The sequence below is a fragment of the Grampus griseus genome (assembly GCF_964374135.1).
Source record: "Grampus griseus genome assembly, chromosome: 8".
Taxonomy (NCBI): domain Eukaryota; kingdom Metazoa; phylum Chordata; class Mammalia; order Artiodactyla; family Delphinidae; genus Grampus; species Grampus griseus.
This window is the reverse complement of record NC_139002.1, coordinates 19,275,879-19,288,920: the sequence shown is the minus strand read 5'-3', so window position 1 is coordinate 19,288,920 and position 13,042 is coordinate 19,275,879.

The following is a 13,042-nucleotide window of genomic DNA, read 5'->3' as shown; positions in this document are numbered from 1 at the left end:
TTCTGCAGAAGAGCTCAAAGATATTGTTACGTGTATCCCTCGAGGTGGAACCAGGACCTGCCCCAAGGCTGCACAGTTGTTTCTGGGCTGCTCCTCCCTTGTCTCTGCGTCCCCTCCCTTCCCTGATTAGCAATTGTTTGAACCTGCCCTTTGGAACTCAGGGAAGGTCACGGGGAAGGCTAGAATCTATTCCCTACAGACAACAGGGAACACAGAAAGGTTTCTGTGCCCAGGAGCCCCGCAGGCTCCTGCTGGGTTTCAGTGTGGCCTGGGGCAGTGGCCCAGGGTGGGGGCAGGGGTGGTGGGGAGGAGAACTGTGGAAGGATTTGAGGCATATTCAGGAGGTAAATCTATGTGACTCAGTGACTGATTTGATGATGGGGTGAGGGAGCAAGTGGAGGTGGGACAACTGGCAGGTTTCCAAACCTGGGACACTCTCCCAGATCTGGCTGGAGCTCAGGAGGGGAAGAAGGAAGAGGAGATGTAAGGGGAGAGGGGAGGCAGGAGCAGCACCCTGATGCTGAAGGTGTGTTTATTTCTCCTCATTAATGTTCCCCTAATTAATACTGGGAGGCTGTGCCTACCACTTCACCATTTCACTCTGCTGATTTGCCCCTTGAGACAAAAGGAAATTGGAATTAAGAGGAGACAATGGAATTGCCGGCAGGATTATTAGCTTCAATGAAGTTAATGAAAGGAGTGGGAGGGGGAGGCGTGGAGAGCCTCAGGGGGGCTGTGACTCAGGCTGGGAGCTGCCAGCAGGAAGGAGGCTGGGGGGTGGGGTTGTGGAGGGGGAGCTGCCATGGCAAGAAAGACTCTTGGCCCTTCTGGGCTCCAGAGATCCTGGGGGGTGCCCCAAGGTCAGGGGCTCCACTGAGGTAGGATTCCACAGGAAGAGGACAGGAGTCCAGAGTAGGAGGGGGATGTCCCCAAGCAAAAAGAGTGCAGCGGGGTGATAGAGGGGATGCAAGGCTGGGTATGGAGTAGGCACCTCACCCCTGAGACCCTGGAGAGGGGTCCAGGTACTGGGAAGCCCCAGATGACTTCTAAGCAGGGTCAGAGTCCAACTGCCTGCCCCGCTGAGGGTAAAGGGGCTGCATTTCTCCAAAGGGAGCCCAACTGAAACTCCAACTGCACAGCAAGACCCAGCCAAGCTGTCATCTACCCCAGGTACCAAGACACAGAGAACTGGATCTCAGGAGTAAGCTCAGGTCCCTAAAGCTCAAAGGATAAAACATGGATGGAGAAAGCAAAAATAATTAGAGCCCAAGTCCCCCAAAACAATAGCATTCAGGTCAGGTGCACCTGTATACGCGCACACTCGCTCTCTCTCACGCTCACTACAAGCCCACACGGTCAACCAGCCTATGTGTACACAAAGACCCACACTCACATGCACACATGTGCACTCACACTCGCATGCTCACCTGTCCCTGGGAGATTCTAACACTAATTTGGCAATGACTGTCTCCTTCGCAAACCCATGCACGTGTCAGCTTCCTTCCCACTGGCCTGGGGCTGGGTTTGCCGCCCCGGACATGTGGCTAGGTCCATCGCTCCTCTGATTTCCATATCACTGGACTACTTAGATGGGAGGCAGGGGTACATGGTCACTCCAGCAGGGGTTGCCAGGATGACCGGGCTATGGTCCATACAGCTAAGCCCCAGCTTGCCCTCGCCAGTGAAATAAGGAGATGAGGCACTCAGAAAACACGATGCAATTTCATTGCCAGGTGGGGTTTTTTTCTTATATGTAGCTCATGAGTCATTAGATTAGCACCTTTCCAATTAATGGGAGGCAAAAACCCTATTATCATAGAAACCCTACTGCAGAATGACGGCTCTATTCTTTTTGACGGCAGCAGCCAGTCCCACAGAGAGCTGCAGAGCTCAGCAAGCTGGGAGCCAACGTTCCCGAGAACTTCATGTCCTTGTTTCCAAAGTAAACTTTAAAGAACTCACATCACAGCTTCAGCAGCACCTCATCTGCTCAGCGAGACTGCCAGGACAGCCCAAATGGAGAGACTGGAGAAGGGCAAGGGAGCACATCCCAGGATGCTGCACCCAGACCCGGGGCTGCCTTACACTCCCCTTGTAGAAACCCGCAGCATGGAAGGCTGTCAGAACTGCCTGCCTCCAGGAGGTTCTGGAATATGCTGAGAAGCAGTGCTGGAGAAACTTTCTCGGGAGGACTTTGGGACCAAGACAGTCAGCAGATTGGGTCAGATGAACAACTAGAGATGTCAGACCTCAGGTTGAAGGGCTGTCATACTCCTTAATGAGCTACACCGTGGGCAAATAGGCTGAGTGGGGACCTGGCTCTGCAATCACTATTTCCTGGCTGTGTGAAATTGAACTACTAAGCCCTGAGCCTTTGTTTTCTCGACTGTAAACTGAAGAGGATGCTTATATATTCCCTTCCAGCTATTATTCCAGCTCTTCTCTGAGTGAAGGTGACATCTGGATCCATTAGGACTGCCAACCCCCTCTAGCTGGCAGCTTAAGTCACGGATGGACCTCTTGGCTGTGCAGACTGAGCCTGCTCCTTCCCCAGTATCCTGATGCCCATGTCCCACCATCCTTCCCCTAACAATGCACCCTGGGTCCCAGGAATGAGCTAACAAACATACCTTGACAGTTGATTACGTACCAGGTACTACACAAGATACCGGGTAGATTAGATGAATACTAGTAATAGTAGGTACCCTATGCCTAGTACTTACTGTGAGCCAGGGACTGCATAGAGATTATCCCACTGTCTCCTCCCACAATCCTGGAAGGAGATGTGTGATGTTCATTCTACAAATGAAGAAACTGAGCCTCAGAGAGTTACGTAATTTGACCAGCAGGATTCAAACTCAGGTAGAGTTTGAATCAAAACCCATGCTCTTATCCAAAATATAGGTCACCTTCCAGGATGTCTCAGGTCATGGCCTTCAAAAAGTCTCAGATTGGTGGGCCTTTGATGACTACAGCTCTCTCAGACTCTCCTCTACCACTCTAAGTTGCAGGTCACCAGAGTTGACTGATGGTCAACTCCAGACCACTGCCCTCAGGGAGTAAAGGACTTCCTGGGTCCTGGGCTCCTGGAGCCCAGGGATACTCAGCTTCTCCCAGGATGTATCCCTTGTGCAGGAAGGAAGGTCTGTGTGGGAAGATAGGGAGAATCTGACCCCTTGTCCCATTCCCACCCTTTTCCTTCCCAAAGCTACAAAAATTCGAAGTCAGCTCGTAAAGTTTAGAAAATAACAAAGGACAGCCAGAGGTCAAACTAAGACAGCCTAGGAGCCAGGAGGACTAGGAGGGGTGATAGGCAAGTGGTATAGATGAGCCCCAGACCTTTGGCAGTCCCAGTGTATCCCAGTTTCCCCCAGTTTATGATTCCAGTCTTGGTGCAGTGTGGTCCTTTTGCTTTGGGACTTGGTGTCTGCCTTTTATCAAAATATTTTTTGCACCTCAGGCAGTAGAATGCAGCTGATTGTGTCTTTTTTTCCTTTTAATCCATAGCTAAATTTTATGCTGAAATCAGGAATCCCTCCTGGTTCTGCTGTCACCAGTGCCTTTCATGCTCTGTCCGAGTTTCTTACAAGCTCGAGGCCAGTGGGCCTGCTATTCTCAAGGGTTACTGTCCCCAGAAACACAGCCACCATAACTCTCCAAGCCAACATCAGAGACATACAAGAGGTATTAAGCTCTTCAACAGAGAAAGAAACCAAGTGGTAAATTTTTTATGTAGTATCTTAGCAATGAAGCTCCTCTTTCCAGAGACACAAATAAAACTTCCAGGATGTACAATGGCCAGCCACAGCGTTCAACATTTTTCAGAGGTAGTTTTCATTCAGATCATTTATTATTATTGATATTCACTTTATTTTTTATAAATAGTCCAGCTCTATTAAGGAAATCAGAAACGGCATCAGCACTTACCACATTAATTGTTGGTGGTTGGTTTTTTCCTCAGCTACATCTTCTGTAGCTCAGTGGATGTCAACTGCATAATTAGTATTAGTTGCATTATTTATTTAGTTAGAACATTTAATATTCCCCCAACTGTTTAAGTAATTTGAGCTTAAATGTAACTCTACTGAAGAATAAAAGAGCTCCCTAAATATTTCAGTAAAAAATATAATTACACTTCAATCGCTCCATGGATTTACTTGCATTAGTTGGGAAGTTCTCCTATTCTGTAATGCCTTTCTCTGCCTCTCAGCTCTTTTGTAGACCATTAATTAACCAAATAACCATCTTGCTACTTGACAGGCTTTGGATTCCAGTTTGATAGAAACCTGCAACATCCAGGGAGACAGGACAAGCTGGAGAGGGAGCATCACACAGCCTGTCCTGGCTGAACTAGACTGTCTCCTCTTCTCACCATATCTGCCGTGAAATTCATACCTGTGGTGAAATTCTAAATAATAATAGGAAGAAGAAGGAGAAGAAGAAGAGGAAGAAGAAGAAGAAGAAGAAGAAAAAGAAGAAGAAGAAGAGGAAGAGGAAGGAGAAGGAGAAGGAGAGGAAGAGGAAGAAGGAGAAGAAGAAGAAGAGGAAGAGGAAGAAGAGGAAGAGGAAGGAGAAGAGGAAGAAGAAGAAGAAGAAGAAAAAGAAAAGGAAGAAGAGGAAGATGAAGAAGGAGAAGGAGCAGGAGAAGGAGAAGGAGAGGGAGAGGGAGAAGGAGAAGGAGAGGGGGAGGAGGATGAGGAGAAGGGGAGAAGATATAACCAGATATGAGGATTTACAACTTACCAGAAACTGTTCTGAATGCCTTATATATATTATCTAATTTCTTTCTTGCATCACCTCTGAGAGGAATGTATATTATCCCAATTTTATTGGTGAGGAATCTGAAGACGGAAAGATTATGTAATTTACCCAAAGATATGCTATGAGGAAATTGCAGAGCTGAGACTCAAACCCAGGTTTGTCTTGTTCCGAAGTTCATTTCTTCCACTGGTAATATTCCATTTTGCCTTCCAATCTGTGCCACTAAATAGGCCTATAAAGGATTACATTGGATCAGGCCACAGTTTTTCCCAAATGGTTTCAAGTCTCTGGAGATCACCCCAATGGTTATTGTCTGGAGAAGGTAATCTCATGGAAAATATTCTCTAAACAAAATACATGGAGGCTGCTTCTGGCATCACCTACCTCATTTATCATCCACTCTGACCCCTCTGATAATCTCTCCCTGCCCATGGACCACAGAATATTAGAGTTGAAAGGGCCCTTAAACATTATGCAGTTAACATCCTCAGTTTGCATAGAAGGAAACTGGGGTCTAGAGAGGTTTAGATGACTTGGTCAAGATCACACAGCTAGTTAAGGTCAGAGCAGGTTCTGGTACCCATATCTGATCATTTTTGTTAAATAAATGGAGTCCTTCCCCCACCACCTGACTCAGAACAATTTCCCTTCAGCCACTTCACCTGCTATGAACAATTCATTTGACCTATTATTAAGTCCAGAAGGCCCACCCAGATCTAAGATTCTGGGCCTTTCACTATATTTTTGGCCTGCACAAAAAATCACAGTGACAAGTTATACTTGTTCTGAGCCACTGTATAAAATAGCATTTCCTCTGCTGTCCCTCCACTGAGAGGCAAAGGGTACCCTCCAGACCCACAATCAAATCCCTACCATCTCAGGCTCTGTTCTGACACAAGACCCTGGTCATTGCTGAATCATCTTAGAGGCCTTTCTCTGCCTCTTTTCTATCTTTGGGATGTCTTTTTAGGGTGTAGCACCCTAAATTCCAATTAGTCTCCCTATATGAAAGAGACTTTGCTGTTAATCTCACTTATTCTTTCTGCCCCTCAGAGCCCTGAGCTAGTCCCTCCCTGGTTAAGCTCACCCACCACACTGAGAAACCACAGGGATGTGCAGAGGAAATTTCTATGGGATACTCAGGACTCCAAGCCACACACTCCTCTGGAGTCCCCACAACAGCATCCAAGATCTCTTTGTCCAAGATGGGACCTGGCTCTCTCTGCACAGGACCTTTGTGCACCGAATGTCCTCATCTGTAGAGTGAATGTTTTCCAAGGTCCCTTAAACTAGCTGTGTGGCTTTGGACAACTGACTCTCCAAGTCTCAGTTTCCTTATCTGTATAGTGGGTATAATTATACAACTCAGTAATATATATAAATATATATCCCAACAGATAGTAAGCTTCAATAAATGTTAGCCATTATATTATTATTTTAATATTATCTGAGGGCAAATTTTGGAAAAAAGAAAATGGACAAGAGGCTAGAAATAGGGCCTATGTGCAATACAGGGCTAGAATCTCCCCAGGTCAACTTCTGGGAAACCGGGGCAGGGTGACCCCAGTGGGACAGGAGGCTTACACTCACTGGTGGATCTTAGCTATCATTCTGAGTCTAGGGAAAGGGTTTGGAGGATGTGATCTCACTGAGGGCAGCAGAATGTCCTCTGCAGGAAGCCAGACCTCCATCCTCCCAACTGGGATTTTGTGTGTATGATGGGCTGAACTGTGTTCGTCTAAAATCCATATGTTGAAGCCCTAACCCCTGGTGCATCAGAATGTGGCTGTATTTGGAGATAGGGCCTTTAAAGAGGTAATTAAGTTAAAAATGGGGGTTGTTAGGGTAGGCCCTAATCCAGTATGGCTGGTATCCTTGTAAGAAGAGATTAGGACAGGCAGAGAGACACCAGACATGTGCATGCACATGAGATAACCACATTAGAACACAGAGAAGGTGGCCACCTGCAAGCCATGGAGAGAGACCTCAGGAGAAACCAGCCCTGCAGACCCCTTGATCTTGGACTTCTAGTCTCCAGAACTATGAGAAAATAAATTTCTGCTGTTTAAGCTTCCCAGTCTGTATTTCATTACAGCAGCCCCAACAGACAGACATAGTGCCCTTCTGAAGAGAAGGACTTGCTGAAGGGCTGGTGTGGTTGAGAGACCATCTGGGACCTGCACACATAGTCCTGATGCACCTGCTGCTGTGAGTCCTCTCCCTCTGTATTTGTCTTGCCCTGCCCTTCATCCAGAAAGCTCCAGGGCTCCTGAAGAAGCTGTATCGGGCTGAGGAAGGTCTATGGAAAAAGGAATACAAAAAATCAGCTTCCCTGTTCAGGGGAAGTGCAGGGGTAGCTTTTGGGTAGTATTTGCAGCAGACAGGTTGTCCATCCCAAGGCAACAGGAATTGCACTAGGCTGATTAAGGGCATGTGGCCTCCAGCCTATTCATCGTTCCCAGACCAGTGAGCAGAGGCCTCATTACTACCAGCTTCCCACCCTCTGCCAGGCCCCCAAACACAGCAAAAGTGGGTAGACTAGAGGAGAAGGTTCCAACCTGGGAGACAAGTCATCTAAACCCTTATCTGGTCTCTTGTACATGATACTAATTGAATCCCTCAACTCTCTGTCCTCATCTACTAAATAAGCTACCCATCCTTGCCTTCTTAGCTTGGTGTGAAGGTAAGCATGATCTTATATCTGAAAGTGCATTCAGAGAGCTCCCAAGGTCTCTATATTGTTGAAGATTGTTGAAACTGTTGTGTTATTACTCTCTGCAGGAATGCATGGCTGTAAAACCAGAAGGACCCTAAGAAAAACCAAGCAGCAGGCTGAGAAAGGACTCAGGGACTTGTGGGCTAGAGAAACTCAGCAGACATTAAATAAAGTTGAAGTTGGTTGCTAGGGCCCAGTGACTGACTGTGGATAGGTAGAGGGGTCTCTAGAGCTGAGAAACTTTATAGTCATTTGCTTCTCCCCAGCTGCCATCCCCAAAGAGCTTGGAGTTTCTGGAGAAGCTAGAGGTTTTATCTGGACTAGTCTCTGATGAAAATTATCATTATGACATCATGTTTTTAAGAGAAAATTATCAAGATGCCATGTTCTCAGTGATAGCCAGCTCGGATGGGATGCAAGTGATTAAGTCTGGCTGGTGTATAGAAGAATTGGAGGACTGGGTGATGGATTATTTATGGTCCTAATGGCTGAATCCAACACTATCTTGGGATGCAGCCACCATACAACCATGGTCCCCATCCAGAAATCTACCAAGGCCATCAGCCAAAATCTTTGAAAGGGAGAAGACACAAAGATAACAGTAAATTAGAAAGAAGCTTGTTTCCTTGCAGTCAGGTAAGGGGAAACTTTCAGAAAGAAACAGTGAAACTCAACAAGACAAGAGTTTCCCCCACACCCTCTCACCCCAAAAAGGAATAACCACACGCCTACCTCTTCAGAACATAAAAGGGGAGAAAGGGAGGGGAAAAGAGAGCCCTGAGAGGAAAACCATCCCAGGCTACTCTTTCTTTTTAACAGCTTCATTGAGGTCTAATTGAAGTATAATACATTGCACATAAGTGCACAACCTGATGAATTTTGACACTTGCGCGCACCAGCGAAACGGTCACCATAATCAAGACAACAAATATTTCCATCATATTCAAAATTTTCCTCGTGCTCCCTTGTAATTCTTCCTTCCTTCTACCTCTATCTTCTGCTCCCTCCATCAGGCAACCACTGATGTGTTCTATGTCACTACAGATTAGTTTTCTTTTTCTAGAATTTTATATGAATGACATTTTTTAGTAGGAACTCTCCATCAGTAGTTTGGTCCTCTTATTATTGAGTAGCATTCCATTGTGTTGATATACCACAATTTGTTTATCCATTCATCTCTTAATGGCCATTGGGTTGTTTCTAAGTTTTGGTGACCACAAAAATTGAAATATAAGACATATAAAGCTGCTGTGAACACCTGCTGGAGTGTGTAAAACCAGGCCAATCTTTGACTACACTTTGCCCAGGACAGGGATGGTCTCTTCCATCCACGACAAATGTAAAGCCTTATCTTGGCAAGGCTTTCAAGTTCTCAAGGTCTTTCACTGGCATGATCTCATTAGATATTCAATACAGCCCTGTAAGATAGGTGAGGTAGGTTTTAGGCACCAATCAGGTAAGTGAGAACATGCTAATCACTTGCTAAGTCCAGGCATCATGTTAAGTGCTCTGGGGTTCAGAAGGTCTGCAAGACAGGCCCTGAAGGATCTTACATTCTAGTATTTTGTAGATGAGGAGACTGAAATTCCTGCCTGAGGACACACAACTGAGAGGTGACAGAGTGGGAAGTAGAATCCAGGTCATCAAGCTCCCCATCCAGTCCCCCCTCACACACACATGCTGCTTATGGAGAGCCCTTGGTTCTCAGGAGCCCCATCTGAATAGGAAGTTGACCAGGAAGTGAAAGAAGGGAGGAGAAGGAAGAAGATGAAGAGCAGGTATGCATGTCACCTTGACCCTTGGCTAGACTTTCCTCAGTGAGGAGTGAATGGTGGCTGGTGCAGGGCTTCCACTTACTGAGTTTACTAAATTACACAATTACTAAACCTCTTTGAGGACCTAAGTTCTGTTTCAGGAGGACTCCTTCTCTTACTGTATCCACCATATTGTGGTGGACCTTGCAGGTGGCCAACTCAGGAGTGGCCTCCCTAGTGGTTGGCTCTTGTCCCCCAGATTCCATGGTCAGCAGAGCTGAGAATAGAAGGGAAACAGCTGAAGAAGTCTCAGACCCTGCTCTTGGCGCACTCATAGTAGGGATGGAATGTAACACCGCCACACATGAATCAGTATTTCATTCCTTTGTGTGGTCGAAGAATATTCCATTGTATGGGTATGTTGCATTTTGTTTATCTATTCATCAGTTGATGGGTATTTGGGTTGTTCCCACTTATGAATAATGCTGCTATGAACATTCAAGTTTGGGTGTGCATAGGAGTGCATGTGACAGAGACCATAATGAATCATAGCCCTGCAACAGGCATAGCAGGACTGTCAGCTAGGGGACAGGGGAGTTTAGTGGGATCAGTCTGGGAAGACTACCTGGAGGAGGCAATGTTTGGGCTGATTTTAAAAGCCTTGTTTGGATACAGGGAGGAGAGGAGCAAGGTGAGATGGGTTGATGGGTAGGAGGTAAGAGATAAGGATAAGGTATTCCAGGCTGACCAAGAAGGATCAAACTTGCCTTACAGAAGCTTGAGTATGGATTGGACTATCAGGGAAGGGAACTAATCTTTGGTGAGCAGTTGTGTGCTTCAGGTGTGATTCCCACATGAGCCTCACAAACTCATTAACCTTATTCCAAAGTGAGACAATTTATGGAAAAAGTCAAGATCTAAAGTCAAATAGTCCTAGCTCCTCTGCTTAGCATCCATGCGGTTTTAACATTTCTGAGCCTCGGTTTCCTCATATGGGGACTATAATATTTACCATCCAAGGACTCTCTCATTTGTTCAATATATATGTACCTACTCTATGAGATGCCATGGTACAAGTCACTCAACGCATGTTTAAAAAACAGAAGCACTGACAGAAAAAAAGACCCTCTAGCACCCCACTAAAGGCTGTGTCTGGCATTCCTCTCTCCTCCAGCTCTGCCCTGCACTTTCTGGAGTTTTCAAGATCATCCTTTAGGAGGTGGCCCTCCTGAAACTCCCACCTGCCCAGGAGAAACAGGGGCTAAAACTCACAATCTTCCAAAAGGAAGTAAATTGATTCCACTTAGCAGGAGAGCTCCTTAGGCAAACCAAAGGAAAAGCCTTGGCCACAGACAATTCAGAGACTTATCCAGGCTTGAAAAAAACGGAAAGGGGAAAGTGGCCCCCTTTTCATGGTTGAAATACAGCCTGCAGCATTACTGCTGTGGCCCTGGGGCTCCTGCCACTCCTGTCGCAGCACCACTTGGCCTGAGCTGTCTACAAAGGCTCCCTGCCCACACCAGGCACTCCAGACACTGCCCTTGGACCCTAATGTGCTGGAGGTAGAGGGGCCTGAGGGCACAGCATTTCCAGTCTCTGGCTGTAATCACAGCTAATTGAAACTCTGCAGATTCAAAATTGGCTCCTGATTGAATTCAGAACTTTCGTTTAATTAATTATCATTCACCTGAAAACTGATGCTTCCCTCAGTCTAAGTGGTTAACTGTTTCCTACCTTCGGAGACTCTTGGCTTCCCCTGAGCCCTGGAACTTGGACTAAAGAGTAATCTCCTTCAAGGGAGACTCCTAATTCAAGTTTCAACGGGGATGAGGCAAAATGTCAAAGAGTCAAGAAAGTGAAAAGCCAACTCATGATGGGAGAAAATATTTGAAAATCTGCTAAGGGTCTAGCATCCTGAATATATAAAGAAATCCTACAACCCAAAAGGAAAATTTTTTTTTTGCAGTACTCGGGCCTCTCACTGTTGTGGCCTCTCCCGTTGCGGAGCACAGGCTCCCGACGCGCAGGCTCAGCGGCCACGGCTCACGGGCCCAGCCGCTCCGCGGCATGTGGGATCATCCCAGACCGGGGCACAAACCCATGTCCCTGCATCGGCGGGCGGACTCTCAACCACTGCGCCACCAGGGAAGCCCAAAAGGAAAATTTTTAATGTGAATAGAGATTAGTATATGATTTCTTTCAAAAGTGTTTTAAAATTACTGTTAACTTTATAAAAGACTGTCATCTTGTATTTAATCTTTTGGGATTTGTTTTTCACTCATATTTAAAAAGATTCATTCATATTAATGTGTTGTTGGTAATTAACATTAAAATTTAATTCATAAGCATTTTTGTCCTGACAACTGTTTAACAATCAATTTTCTAGAAAACAAAATATACACATTAAATAAGTTCTGGTCACCAATTCAGACCAGGGGTAGGGTACCCCCACCTCACCAAACAATTCTCCGACACCAGCTGGATGTCCTACCATTCAACTCAGTTTTCATAACATCTACCCAGATATAGCGTCCAATTCCATACGTTAAGGGCTCAGTTCCACAAGATTGCCCTCTACTTCAGATGCAATAGAAAGTTCAGGTTCTCACCTGTGCTTCTGACAAACTGGCTATAGATTGGAGATGCCAATGACCCTCTTCTTGAGTTACAAGTTAAGGGTTCAGTCCTATAAGACTGCCCCCCACTGACTTCAGAAGCCAACTGTAAGTCCAGATTGTCACCAGTGCTTCTGACTGAATGGCTATAAATCAGAGGTTTCCACAACCCCCGCTTAGGTTCAATTAATTTGCTCGAGTGACCAGCAGAACTCAGAGAAACATTTTACTTACTAGATCACCAGTTTATTATAAAAGGATATAACTGAGGAACAGCCAGATGGAAGAGATGCACAGGGTGAGTTATGTGGGAAGGGCATGGAGCTTCCATGACCTCTCTGAGCACGCCACGCTTCCCAAATCTCTACGTGTTCACCAACACAAAAGCTCTCCAAATTCTGTCCTTTTGGGGTTTTACAGAAGCTTTATTACACAGGCATGATTGATTAAGCATTGACCACTGGCCAACCTCCAGACCCTCTCCCTTCCCCCAAAGTTGGGGGATAGGACTGAAAGTTCCATCCCTTTAATCACATGGTTGATTCTCCTGGCAATCAGCCCCCATCCTTAGGTGCTTTCCAAAAGTCACCTTCTTCTCTACAAAACCTGTTTTATTTCTAAGCCTTCAACTGATTGGATGAGGCCCACCCACGTTACAGAGTGTAATCTGTTCTACTTAAAGTCAACTGATTGTAAATCTTAATCACATCTACAAAATACCTTCTCAGCAACAACTAGGCTAGTGTTTGATCAACAAACTGGACTCCATAGCCTAGCCAAGTTGACACAAAAATTAACCTTCAGTCATATTCACAGGTACCAGGGGTTAGGACTTCAACGTATCTTTTGGGGAGATACGATCCATGCCATAACAGGGATCCACATTAATTTTATTTTTAAACAGACAACTAGTGGTCCCTAAAATAGATGTGGAAAGTTCACCATTTCCTCACTGATTTGAAATGCTTATTCCTATTCATAAACTAAATACATATATTCATCTCCTCAAGTCTGTATTCTAATAATCTATTTTTTCTTTTTTCTTTTCTTGTGCCAATACTACAGTGCTTTATTTCCTCTGGCTCTGTAGCATGTGGTAGTAAATCAAGTCCCTTCTCTTTTCAAAACTGTCTTGACTATTCTTCCATATTTTCTTCTTCCAGGTAAATGTGAACATCAGTTTATTTAGTTACGTA